The following is a 14683-nucleotide window of genomic DNA, read 5'->3' as shown; positions in this document are numbered from 1 at the left end:
TGTTATTTCAGTCTTCACTTTCGACTTTAATTTAGAATTTTGTCTAAAGTTTTCCCAAAGAATCAATCTCTACTTCGATTAAATCAGCTTTGTTTTGTGCTTCCGCTAAAACTTTTATGCATTTTTTCTTTAGCTCCTTTTTCTTCTCAGGTAAAAGTTTCCTGTTTTTCTCCATTCCCAATGCAGCATTTTGTTCCTTCTGTTTCTTCTTAAGACTTTCTCGATAAATAGAAAATGCATTTCGAAAATGATATATCAAGTTTTTCGTCAATTCTACTGACTCAACATTTCCTGCTTCCTTTACAAAGTTATACACTTTCCTTAAAGCTTTAAGACTTTCTTTCTGTTGATTTTTAATCAAATATTCTTTATTAATAGAAAACCCACGTTCTAATGATGCATTACCATGAGAAAGAATTAGAACAATCTCCATTCTTTGGCGGAAATTCAAATAGCCCTCTCCGGCTGATGCAAGCATTTGTACCCAAAAATGATCAAGTCGCGTTTCTGAACGACGATATCCATTTACAGCCTCAGATATGAACGGAAGAGAGCATAATTTAATATAATCTTCTTTAGCCCTGTCAGCGAAACTCCCAGAAATTGAATTTTTCTCGACTAAAATTTGAAGACAAGAATTTAATCTTCTTTTCGCAATATTTACGTTTTTAGAAATAAGAGTGGGATTCAAGCATGTTATGACTTTGGTAAGAGAGTACTTCAATGGAGATTTTTCGAAAATCTTTTGCAGTATACAAATAAGAATAGATCGGCATTCTTGACGAAACTGAAGAATTTGTAACTTTTTTACACCCTTAAGTTTAGAAAGTGCGCTTTTAGTAGAAACCCTCAAGTCAATATCCTTTGCGAATAAAAGATTAGATTCTTCAGACAAATCTATTTTATCGCACGGCTGGACTGCATTTTCAATTACTTCTTTCCTCACACAGCGTACAAGAAGAGAATATACTAGTGTACTCAGATCTTCGTACACAAAAGTAGCCATAAGGGATTCAGATTAGAAGGCTAAAAGAAACGGTTGTAAAAGTAAAACTAATGACTGGAAGTAGCCGATTTCGATCCAAAAAATTCGTCTTTCAAAGATTTAGACACGGTTTAAAAACTTTCGGTCTTAGGAACTTTCTTATCTCTGATAGCACACATCAAGTACTCAGTTAAATGAGGCAGAATTTTCTGTGCCTTTTCAGTCACATGAGCATTTTCAATCCATCGAGTAGTACAAAACTTGCTTGGGAAAAGATTAGATTCTATGTAAACAATGTACTCGGCTCTACGCGTGGGTACACTTTTTAAGAGGTTATAAGCAATACGTAAGAAACTAACGAGCGTCCATCCAGCTTTATTTACTCCAGTTTTAAAAGAACCATGAACTACCTACAATCCACAGCTACCCATTTCGAGAAGCGATTGATTACCTTCAATATCTTTCATCAGATGTGACAGGTCAGTATGAAGTTTAAAATTTACGTTTGGGCCGTCCATAGAAACCTGGATTATTTTCTTTAGGATTTCTTAGGTGAGGGCGTTCTTGATTCCATCTAATAAATCAACGGCTTTGGTGAGTCCCAAGAAAACTGATGAAAAATATTTACAGGGGACTTCCTGTTTTTCTCTGTTCCAAAACCAGACATTCAGATTCAATTGTTGGCGTTGAGCAATTTATTCAGAGTTTTATCAAACCAATTACTATCCCATTGCATGATTTTAGCAAAGTTTGCAGGTACTGAGTGATATAGGGAGCTATGCCGTACGAAATGTTGTACGCAAATTTTGTTCGTTGCATTTTAAACTTAGAGGCTATTTCACTGTCTGGAAACATACGAGGAAACAGAGGCAGCACTGGTCGCGCTTCGGAATGACGAATGGCTCATGACATTCTGTAAACCCCACAAAATCTCGGCTCTGGTGACATTTTTGTTTAAGTAAAAATTTGTTCATAACATGGGACGACCTGTTTAAAGAATAATCCTTTGATGACAGAAAATCTGAATTTACGTTTACAGTAGTAGAATTGACGTCGCAGGTACTCTCAAAATTGATTCTTTTGCCTTCAAAAAAAGCATTGTGGTACTAAACTTTTAATATACATACAATTAATAATAAAAAAGTAAAATACAATAACAAAAATCAAAATATATCAATGACTTTCTTTCAGTATCACCTCGAAGAATATAAGTTGAATTAGTTTCTGTTGAGCAGGTAATAAAACAGTTTCCCAAAGACACAATAAACTTAAATATAAAAAGTATTCTTTGAAGTAATAAAGACTTCTTACTTTTTAGTATATTTATTTAATTTAAAAAATGTATTGTTAACCTGTTAGATTCAAACAGTTTTTTTTACATTATTTACCTAGGGGTGATTGATAAAAATTTAACCACTTCAAGACCACTCATTTTTAATTTTTTTATCAAATAACAAATTTTTGTAACTGTCCGTAAAATAATTATATTTAAGCTTGATTAGATAAAGTTTCAACCTTTCAGGCAACTTCGTTCAAAAATTATAAATAAACAAGAAAGAAAAATGTTTTGTTACACATCTGTCCCAAATTAAGGTTAAAAAAATGGTTACACAATATGAAGACCACTTTAAAAAATTTTTAGATACATAAATATCACATATATTGAGTTGCTAAAAACTAAAATCAAAAGCAGAGTTCAATGTTTCAGAGTTGAGGATTTTAAAAAGTGATTTCAAAGTTTCTTCTAGAAGTTTTTTGTCTGATGAGACCTCACTGCTATTTTACGATGAAGCTGGAAAATAATAATTCAAATTGTTATTAATTCGAGCTAAAATGAATCGCAAAAATAATCATTTTTCCCATATTCTTATCTGTTATGTATACACTTTTAAATGCTTTTTTTAAAATTATTTGTTTTATCACAGTAGCATGTCATGTCAAGCGAACTTCAGCAACGTGTAAAGTTTATACATATTACAAATACACTGCTTGATCTCTTAAGTTGGTATTTTCTTACTCTTTTGTGTTACCCGTCATTTAGAAAAAACCTTAGATAGTTTGAATATTTGTTTAATTTTGACAATTTTATTTGTCTAATACAGTTTATATTTTAGCAATCGCCCTTATCCTTTTTTTTAATTTTAGAACCCGAAGATTATTTTGAACTTTGGAACACTTTAGTTTGGTGAAAAATATTTTCCGTTACACTAATATAACCTGTAAGTTACAGAAAGAAATTTATTTTCAAACAAAAAAATTAAAGGTTTTCATTTTCTAAAACACGGGATAAGGAAATAATGTATGTTTTCACTTACAGAAAAAAGATGTACCTATTATTTTTACAGTAGCTGTCGTGTCTTGAATATCCTGTTGACTGCAGGAGGTTTGAAATACTTCTTTGACCATCATACTTGACGTTCTGAGTAGAAGACATTTTTTACTGCTATTTGCATAGTCAATATGTTTAGAGGATTTTGTTTCATGACTTTTTAAGAGCAGCTTTTCCCATAGTTGAAATATCTAAATATTTTTTGCACCACACACATCTTGCCTGTTTTTTAATTGTCCTATGTTCTCGAACCCATTCATGTTCGGTTTCATATTCGCGGCGATATGATGTACTTGATTTTGAAAACATCGCTATTTGTTGACCTATAAAGATAACTATCCAAGAAATCATGCAACTGTGCAGCATTTCACTTTTTTAAATACACATAACTGGAAAGTACCTGAGCAAAAGGAGCTAATCCACAAATTTTCGAAAATTGTTTTTGTTTTGTTAAAAAAATCTATAAAAAAAGTAGAAATAACAATCTCCCGGGGGCATTTACCCTAATTAGCCTTTTAGCCATTTTTTGCAGCTTTTACAACTTCATTTTCACTTTTTTCAACACTGTATGATTTTCGAATAAATTTGGTTTTAATCAAATCCATTAATTCAATATCTCGAATGCACTTCTCGATTTTCACAAAAATGGCTGATGATATATTTAATAGGCATTTAAAGGATGTGCAGTCTGTAGTTGATGTGTAATCTAGATCACCTCAAAATGACCGTATGTTTTAATTTACGTCAAATCTGGATGGCTTTTTTAGCGTAAATTAGGTCGAGTTTCATTCGTAACTCCAATTCAGTTTAGGAAACGTTTTTCTGTCTTTTCTATAAACTAAGGAAAATGTGGATTGGCTCCCTTTTCTTTGGGAATCTTCAATTGGCTTAAACTATACGTACCTACATAAATGATAGATTAATGCGTCTATTCACAATTGACATGCTTTATTTACACTCGTACACACCATTGACTTTGAATTTCTTTGAGTAGCCAGCCGGCGAAATAAACAGATGTGGTCCGTAACGGCCTCGGTAACCCGTTTTACGAATTGCACATAAAGGAGAATCCAGACTACACGAGAATACAGAACTTCCAGAACAGTCTAAAATGCGAATTAGTACGCACGCACACCCAAAGTAATGTGGGCGGTCAACCGATCCCAAGTAACTACCGATTTCGTGATTGGTTGTTCGAATACACAGCGCTACGAAACGCGCGACTTACGAAATGCGAGAAAGCGCACGGTGTAATATTTCTCTCCCGGTTTTCTCCCCGTGCACATTTCTCCCGGTTCTCCCGGTCAAAACAACAAAGATCGCTCACGAACATTATGCACAAACAATGCAAAAACTAATGTTTGCACTTGAAATGCAAATAAACAAATTTGGCCTGACTTACGTATCAGCTGTGTGAAAGCACCACTATCACAGCGAGTAGACAACTTCGAACTTCTACGGGTCTGTGGGTAATATAGATTGCATGATTACCGACAGAGAAAGTTAGAAGTAAAACTTTTGCTGTAAAGCCTAAATGCGTCCGTCGATAATCATTATTCTCATAAATAAACTTTTTTCTTCTCCCAACTCTTTGCAAGGCCACACATGATATTTTGATATTTATTAACATTTCCCGAAACAAATTTCCGCGCTATTTTAACTTTTATTTTTCATTATGGGTGAAAAAATATTGATCTTAGGGCTGACTCATCTACCGTTATACTCGTTACATGGCCTTAAAAATTATTATAAAATAAAGTATTTAGAAAATTAATTATAAATCTTACAATTATAAATTTCATAAAAGTATTAATAAAGGCATTTATAAAATCGATAAAAGCATTTATGAACAAAGTGAGGTTAGTTTTTCCAGATGCAATATTCAATATATGACAGCATGTTACGATTCGCATGATATAATTATACTTATAAGTCAATAAATTGAATAAATAAAAATAAATATTTCAAAGCGTGAACGTCATTCATCCCATTTGTTTATGTTTTTGCGTTTACTCCTCGAAGCTTAGCAAGACTGAAATTGGAACACTTCGCAAAACAATCACTTATGATAATTGTAATAACTTTTGATAAATTATCCGAACTGGCTTTAACGTATCCGGCCATACTAATACTTCATAAAAATAAACATTTTTCGCCCAAAACAGTTGATGATTAATTATTTGGATTCTTTTTATCAAACTGACAATGTATTTTATTCGCCTTTGGCGGCGGATGACGTAACACCACGTTTTTCGAAGCATGAGAACGCCCCATTTTCGTTTACAAGCGTCTCATTGCACATAAGATGCCGTGCGGAGGATCCATCCAGTCCGCCCTAATGCGCACGCGCTTTGCAGCCGTAGGCCGAGTTGGACCAATACTCAACCGCCGTTATGTCGTATGAATGATTTCATGTTGATGAAATGTTTATATTCCAATTTATAAAAATGAAAAAATATATAATTATAATTATATAAAATGAATAATAAGTAAATAATACCCACGGAATTAATATAATGTATTTTTATTGAGATTACTTTTTATTTCTATGCATACTACATTTTTATGCATATTTGTATAATTTTAAAATTTAATAATCAGATGATTGTCGATGTTTGAATAATAAGTAATTATTTCTGAGCGTATGAATGATCTAAATCTATGCTTAATGTAGGTCCTGCAGGACTGTTTAATTTGTTATTAGTCCTTGTCCCTTATGATAGGCAACTTAACAAAATCTTTCCTTTTCCCTTCAACCAATATAGTGCGGGGTGAGGGTCCATGAGAGTAAATGCTATAAATACGGCATAACATTTTACAATTAAAACCATTTGCTAATGAACCGGAAAGCAAGTATAAAGCTTCCAGTATTTAAGTGTTGCATTAATAGTGTGCTATGAAAGTGTGTGAAATATGAGGAAAAAGTTTCAGCAGACGATCCAATTGTCATAAACTAGAAAAAGTGTACACAAAATTCAAAATGTAGAAAAAGAAACTAGATAGTCATGCCATATTTGTAAAAAAGGTTTTCAACATACATCCGCGCTGAGTAGGCACAACACAAATTTCCACCGAAAATATGAAGCTCAGTGTGACGTGTATTTTTTTCGACATGTTTTTAAATTTATGTTCAAGATTTGTATTCTAATATACATTTATAATATAATCAATTTCATACAAATGGTGAACGATGTACCTATTTCTGAAAATTCTCCACCTCAAAAAAAAGGAAAAATAGACTGTCAAATTTGCGACCAATCATTTTGTACGAAATCCGTGATGTTTAGGTACATGAGAAACGTGCATCTTAAGGAGCCATCTATAATTACGGACATTGCCAGTTTGGAATGTTCCTTGTGTGCAGAACTCTTCAGAAATTTCGACATCCTTTATCAACATCTGAATGAAGGTCATAAAATTGAAGAAGTAGAATATCTGAACTTTTCAACTCTTAAAGGTATGTTTTAAGTCCTTTTTCAATGAGCATATTCATGAACATATATTATTTCTCTAAGGCATCTAACTCAATTTTGCAAAACTGTATTGTCCTATATTAATGAATTGATTGTTGTTCTTGGATCACTTGTTAAGTTAAAATTTTTTTATTCGATATTTAAAAAAAAATTTTAAACATATTATATAAAACAGCCTTTTTCCAGCATTTACTGGGAAAAAGGACGTTTCTCTGTTAAAATATCAAATATTACATTTTACTTTGAAAATTTGACTAACCAGTGGGCACGAAATTTAAGAACGTAATTGGAACGTACTAAAAACGTTTCTTGGTTGTACATGTCAAAAGACGTTATTTGAACGTTTGAAAACTGTCTTACGTCAGACCAAATAATTATCTAAAAACGTTTTATATTCTAAATACGTCTTTAAAACGTCTCAGGAACATTGTATGTTTATAGAACGTTATATGGACTGACTAACTATAGGCTTCAAAAATTTTCACCTCTGTACAAAAGATAGAATAAGTGAAGTAAAAATCGCTGAGAATGTACTATAATAAACTTCACTGCGAAGATATTGACGCTGTTGGCCCTGTTTTCAAACCTTCACGCAACTGTAATTTTATTGATAATTAATGTAAGATGGTTTCATGAGTAGAGAATTTGTTCGCAATAAAATTATCTTCGCAGTGACGTTTGTTACGTTCTTACGCGATTTTTTCGCACTGACTTATTCAAAGTTTAGTAGAGAGGTGAAAATTTTAAAATCTATAGGACATTTTTGAGCCGTTCTAATGATGTTCTTTAACATTTGTGCCCACTGGGTACTTGGTTAAAAGTTAAGGTACTGTGTTAATTTTTTTTTCTGTTTGGTCACAAATTAATCTCTGGTTGAATATTTAAGTAAATATTAATTGCATATTTACCTAAATAAAAAATTGAAAAATTTATCTTTTTCATATGAAATTTCATCTATTTTGGTTGAAAATTCATTTATTTGGTTGAAAATTTAACTATTCTTATGATTTTTTTTTGTTTTTTAAAAAATAATTTTTTAAACTGAAAACTTATTTATTAAAATTTTCAGGTCAAAAATATTGTATTCAGTTGAAAAGTCGTATTTTTTGTAGAAAATTATTCTTGTTTGAAAATTCATTTTTTTGGTAGAAAATTTATTTTATTTTTGTTGTGAATTCAATTATTTCGTTAAAACTCCCTTTTTTGTTTCAAAAGGTTTAAAAATGAATTCAAAAATTGAATTTGCGAAGGATAAAGTTCTTCTCGACAGTACACATGGATCAAACCAATGTAATTTTCACCTTAAAACTATGTTAATAATTGATTAGTTGAAAGCAGGATGTCCGATAGCCTTCTGCCTCTGTATTAGAGTTGACAGTGACACCACGATGCAGTTTTTTAAGGGTATAAAAAATGTAGTTGCAGTTTTGAAACCATATGTATTCATGACGGATGATGCTCCAGCATATGGCAATTCTTTGATATCCGTCATAAATATTCCAAAACACTATTTTCATTGCACTTGGCATATTGACAAAAACTGAACTAAAAATATTTATATAAAAGTTAAAAATGAAAATAGAACGGGAGAAATTTATCGGGAGTGTAGGGCACTTTTAGCAGAAACTGATGAAAAAATTCTTTGAACTGCTGAAGTATTACAGACACACAAAAAAAAGTTGTCTGCACGAGACAAGTGACTAGATTACCCTTATGGATTTTAAGCCGCTGAATCCGAATATGGCCTTAGAATTGATCCTATATGTCCCAGTTTTCCCCTAGATGCAAAAAGTAGGGAAAAGCTTGTATATTTTTTACACATACGGGCCATACAAAAAATTTGTCAGCACGAGAGAAGTGACTAGGTTACTCTTATGGATTTTGAGCTGCTGAATCCAAATCTGGTCTCAGCATTTCTCCTACACGTCTCGGTTTTCCCCTAGATGCAGAAAATAGGGGAAAACCTAAGGATATTCTGGATATTATTTTGACAATACCAGTACACGAAAGAATTTAAGTACTTGTTTCATATTCTTATGTGCTTACCATTTCCCCTAGCTAGGATAAATGTAGGGAAATTGAAGGTCTTGCACATGTTATACTGACTTATAAAGCAAAAAATAAGTAAAATGCTATTTCCTCTGAAGTTTTGCGCTCTCAATCTAAATTTGATCACTAAATTATTCGAGCTTTCACCATTTTCTCTGTAAATGCAAAAAGTAGGGAAAAGCCTAGTGATTTTCTATTCACACAGGCCATAAGAAAATTTGCCTGCAAGAAATAGGTGACTAGGCTAACCTTATGGATTTTGAGCCACTAAATCCAAATATAGCCTCAGAAAATCTCCTACACGTCTCAGTTTGTCCCTAGATGCAGAAAATAGGCAAAAACCTAGGGATATTCTGGACATTATTTTGATAATACTAGCATACGCAAAAATGGACACATGGATGTTACATGCTTAAGTGTCGCGACTTAGAGAGACTTAATTTGTACACAGAAATTCTTTAATGTGACTTCTGTTTCCCCCAGCTTGAGAAATTCTAGGGAAATTAAAGGTCTTTCTCATATTATATAGATTTGTACGGGGGAAAAAATGCCATATCCTTTGCAGATTTGGGTGTTAAATCTAAATTTGAACCCCAATTTGTTCAAGCTTGTTCCTTTTTCTCTTTAGATGTAAAATGTGGGGAAAAGCCTCGGGAATTTCTAGTCACACAGGCCCAACAAAAAAAAGGTTATCAGCACGAGACAAGTGACTGATTTCGCAGGAAAAACTGTAAAGGATATTAGGTTCTTTTTCCTGCGTAAATTTATATTATCTGAGAAAGGACTAGGGGAAATAGAAGGCTCACTAAAGAATTTCTGTTTACAAATGCAGACTCTATAAGTCGTCGTACTTAAGAATATAATATCTATGTGTCTTTTTTTGCGTATACTGGTATTATCAAAATAACGTGCAAATTATCCTTAAAGGTTTCCATATTTTCTGCATTAAGCGGGAAACTGAGACGTGAAAGATAAATTCTGAGGCGAGATTTGAAACTGAGCGGCCGAAAATCCATAAGGGTAGCCTATTGAATGTCTCGTACGAATAAATTTTTTGTATGGCCTGTGTAACCAGAAAATCCCTAAGCTTTCCCCTACTTTTTGAATCTAGAGGAAGACTGAGACGTGTAGAATAAATTCCGAGGCCATATTCGGATTAAGCGGTTCAAAATCCATAAGAGCAGCCTAGTCTCTTGTCTCTTGCAGAAAACTTTTTTCTTGTGCGTCTCTGTTATTATTTTAATAGTAGTCAGAACAAGAAGGTCGACAAATGTACAGATATGCTGCTACGTTTCAGTCAAAATATGATGTTCGAAAGAATCATACGAATAATGAAAAATAAGCCGACGAAGCGAATGCAAAAAATAATTAAAAGTCACAGGCGCAGCGTACATGCTATTTCAGAATCTATGGTAATGAAAGTGTCTGAGGGTGTTTGGTGCATTAAGTCCAGCACAGAAGGACGAAGCGCTTATAAAGTACAAGTAAATTCTGAGAAAAATGTTGAGGAATGTCCTTTGATCTGTCCGCTTTGCAAAATTTGTATGCATGAGTTCACATGTGAGTGCATTGACTATCTAAACCGTGGACATTTTTGTAAACACGTGTATGACTGTATTCAATTTTAAAATGTTTGCGAAACATCAATTTCTATGAAATCCTCATCTTCATACTTTGATGAGCAATGTGATACTCTTGTAACATCCATTCAGTCACAAGAAGCTCATGCTAGTGAAATAAACAAATTAATGAAACTAAAAATGTAGTGATTTCTTTGTACGACGTGGCAACGCACAAACTGCTCTCAGATAATATATGTCTAATAACAAATTAAACAGTACTGTGGGTTCTACATTAAGCATAGATTTAGATTATTCATGCGCTCAGAAGCAATTAATTATTATTCAAACATAACGGCGGTTGGGTATTTGTATTTTCTATTTTGATATTATCTGCATACATTTTTGCTAAGTTTCCTATCATACGGGGCAAGGAGCAGTCTGAAAAAGTTGAAAATATCACGCGGTCCAGTTCGGCCTACGGCTGCAGAGCACGTGCGCATTAGGGTCGACTGGATGGATCCTTCGCACGGCATCTTGTATGCAATGAGACACACGTTTTTCATTTAGAAAATCGACATTTCCGGTTGATATTGTGTCACTTTTTAAAATTTAAAAAATTAAGTTTTTATTTCACATTCGAATTATTTGAGAATCAAAATTTATAAAAAACTTAACTATAAGGTAAAAAAATTTTTGCGGATGTTTGATCAAAATCACAGTTTCTCATAAATAAAATATAATAATTATGGAAATATTATTTATTAGCATTAAAATAAATAATAATATAAATTAATTGGCAGAAATAGAATATTTTAGTCAAAATTAAAAATAAAAGTGTCTGTAATAAATGAAGCACAGCGAATGAAGCTTAAAACGATGCAAAATAGAAATTTGAAAACAGTTTTTTAACATTTTCTAACCTTTTTTATTTTTAATCAATAATTAATTTATCTGATTATTAAGTAAAAGATTTTTATGTAAATTATTGTTATTTAAAAACTGACATTTATTAATCCTCTATTTAAATCTCATTCTCAAGAAGGATTGTTTATATCTAGAAATTTGAACTAATATGATTGAATTATTTTTGAAATATACATTAATGCTATTATGCCTTATTATACTTATATTTAAAACAGAGAAAAAGTTTTAAAAATTACCGAGATTCAGACTGAAAATTTTCATTTTCTTAGAAAAATTTTAAAACACCGATCGCCTTAAAAATTTGAAAAAGAAATTTTCGTAAATATTGCTTAATTCTAAATCATATAAGTACGTTTAAAAATCATAACTAACATATCGAGTTTCAAGAATCTTTTTTGGAAGGTTCGAAATTTTCGGATAATTGGGCCTTCAGTATTTATGATGCCGTATTCAGCTTTACATCGTAGCTATGGGGCTTTGGCGTGCGACTCATAAACGTGCGTGCGTGCTTTCGATTCTCAGTGCTTGCGAATATTTTAGTGAACTGCGGTTCTCTTTAGTTATAAGTAATAAGGCTTACCTAACTAAAGTTAAGAATTTAATTACAATAAAAATACGAGAAACGAAGAAGTGTTTGTCAGAGGGTCATGTAGGTTATGTAGTTAACTTTATAATATTTCACTGTTACGTCTCTGATATCTTCATTTGAGACTAATCATTTTTTAAATAATTGAATAGTATTTACTTCAATTATCAAAATAAGAAACAATAGCATATGCTTCTGAAATTCTAATACATGCATTTGAACGAGGGCGAAAGCAGCGTCTGATGCTTCAAAGCAATATCACATTGATTCAGAAGTGATTTTTCTCAGTCAACTTGTGCTATTGAATTGTTTCTCCGTGTTAAAAAATGTAATGATTTCTCTCAGTATCAAGAGCTTCAATGCCACACTCGTGTTTCTTAGCTTCGGTTACTTACTGAACCATACGTTCCACTGTTTTGGTGTGGCAAGGAAACCCCGCAATGAGCAGTCGTATTTTCAATCTGTTATCAACAAGTAAGCAAATTTCCGCACCTGCGATTCTATGTATATCTGGCGGCTTAGTTATCGACTCAACATAGGGCACTGAGAAAACGGGTAACTGTAAGCTGCTGCGCATCACGTTTTTCATCTTCTAACATGGCGCTTAACACATTATACGAGTGTGCATAGTAATTACTATTTACAATGATTGCGACAAGTACGTTTCGATACTTTTTTTATTGAGTGTCTAGACTTCCTTAAGAAATCCCCTAAAAGTCTGCTTCTATCGGAGCAAGAGCATTTTATTTTGATGTGAAATGTGACGTGGTTTGCTGTCTCGATTACTGAACGGCAAGTTTTACGTAGTATCCCAAATGAGGAACTTCGCTCATTTGTTGAGAACAGATATTCAAGTATTTGCTAAGTTTCAAGAAATATGCTGTCGAACAGCTTCAAAACAAGTGTGTGGACCTGAAGCCCATGATGGATTTATTCGTGGTTTTTTATTGCCGGTGGAAAGCATGCTCTCTTTGCATACATAGAGCCAATTCAGAGGCACAAGGGACGACGATGATGAATCTTGATAATGAAACTGGTAGTCTGTCATCAGTTTGAAAATAAATGTCTGAAGATCGACAGTAGTGAGCCCATCATTGGCGGGTTGAATGGGAGGTATAAAGATGGTAAACTTATCTGCAGCCATCTTCTCGCGGTGGATACTGAGTCGTTTTTACCCGTTTCCAGGGGTGAAAAGCTGCACACATAACACCCAAGTTTGGCTATTTGAAAACGTTTCCTGTATACTGCTATTTCTCCACAAGTTCATGTCACATTTCATTAAAAAAAGATTTTCGAAACTTTTTATTAGGGCAATAGAATTACTCGGGTACCCGAGTAATCACCTAAAATCGGATACCTGGATATTCGGACACTACCCGGATAAGCCTCAGGTATCAGGAATATAGTAGAATAATAGGTAAGATGATCAAAAATCTCAGATAACCCTTCATTAAATTCATCAGCATGCCACCTCAACGGCCAAGTGGAATATGGAGATTATTTTGAAGTAATGGTTACTTTCTAAATTTCTTGGAGTGATATAGCACTCCAATGGTTTTAATCTTCGCTCCAACTTGAAGCCAGAAGTGAGCTTCTCCCTTTGAATTGGAGCGTGACTTTTCGTTGGAGCGAAGTGCAACTCCCGTGCTTGGAGCGGCTGGACACACCAAATGGAGCGATCGATCGGTCCAAAGAGGGTGAATTCTGACACCATTGAAGCGATCGTGTCTGTTCAACTTGGAGTGAGTTGCGTGACTCAACAGTTTAAACGCAAAAGCAAATGAACTATTTATATATCACTATAAAAACATTTCAGTGTTGAAATGTTGTCACAGGCTTATACTGCACAACATGTCGAAGGTATTTTTGGTTAGAGATGGATTTTTATTTGATCATTTTTGCACGGGGCTGTCCCGGTATATATCATCAGTCACGGACGCATTTTTATAATGAAATCAAGTGATCTGATGAGAGCAGTCTGCCCAGACACATTGGACAAAGCCTGGTTTCACCCTATCATTGACGGACTGGGTTGCAGTCAAGTACACGATGGGGGGACCTACAACTTAAGATGGGTTCCGAACCACCAGAACCTCGGTAAAGGTACATTGAAAACTTTCCAGAGGTACCGGCTCAGGGATCGAACCCCGGACCTCTGAGCTGAAGTCCGAGTGGCTAACCAACTGAGCCACCGAGGCTCAGTTGGTAATAAATTATTATTATTATATTATAAAGAAGTTATTAATTAAACATAAATAAAATCAAAAAACTTATAAAATAAAAAACAATGGATGATTCAACAGAAAAGTTAATTAAATCTCTCTCTTCCAAGACTTTTGAGTAGAAGCGATAGTAGCGAGATACATGAAGGCACTTCGCACATCCATATTAGGTTCGCTGATGTCCATCCTGAAAAAATAATATATATTAGTTTTTATGTTCAAAATGTTTAAATAATCAGCGCTTACTATCACAAATTGTTCTTATATATATTGTTCTTCTTATATGCTTTAAGAATTTTCAGAAGCGTCTATTCGATATAGGACTGAAACTTGTTTTTTGAATTTATTTTCATCGAATTCCACGCCGAACATTTCTTACAGATTAAGTAACAAAAAGCAAGTAATTTATTTTATTTATTTTTATTATTACACCATTAAGCCATTTCCCTTAAGGGGTAGGCGTGACTCACTCGGCAGGGGAAAGGAGTAGTGTGTGGATGGGATAGAGATTTTTCAGATTGATCCAGAATTCTCGTGCTATTTATGTAAATAA

The 14683-nt window shown here is 33.4% G+C and overlaps 1 protein-coding gene across 7 annotated transcripts in view; it reads right to left on the bottom strand.

The window, feature by feature from the left end:
- Positions 1 to 14683, bottom strand: part of LOC117170590 — a 267116-nt gene that overhangs the window by 40561 nt on the left and 211872 nt on the right. The window contains exon 19 of one of the 7 annotated variants that reach the window (XR_004466829.1): positions 14233 to 14317. The exons of the other annotated variants lie outside the window; for them this stretch is intronic. The gene's annotated coding sequence lies outside the window, so the exon portion shown is untranslated. Of the gene's footprint in view, positions 1 to 14232; positions 14318 to 14683 lie in introns of those variants that run through there. 7 annotated transcript variants of the gene reach the window in all.

Source organism: Belonocnema kinseyi, chromosome 4 (assembly GCF_010883055.1).
Source record: "Belonocnema kinseyi isolate 2016_QV_RU_SX_M_011 chromosome 4, B_treatae_v1, whole genome shotgun sequence".
Lineage (NCBI taxonomy): Eukaryota > Metazoa > Arthropoda > Insecta > Hymenoptera > Cynipidae > Belonocnema > Belonocnema kinseyi.
This window is presented reverse-complemented; position numbering and strand designations above follow the sequence as displayed.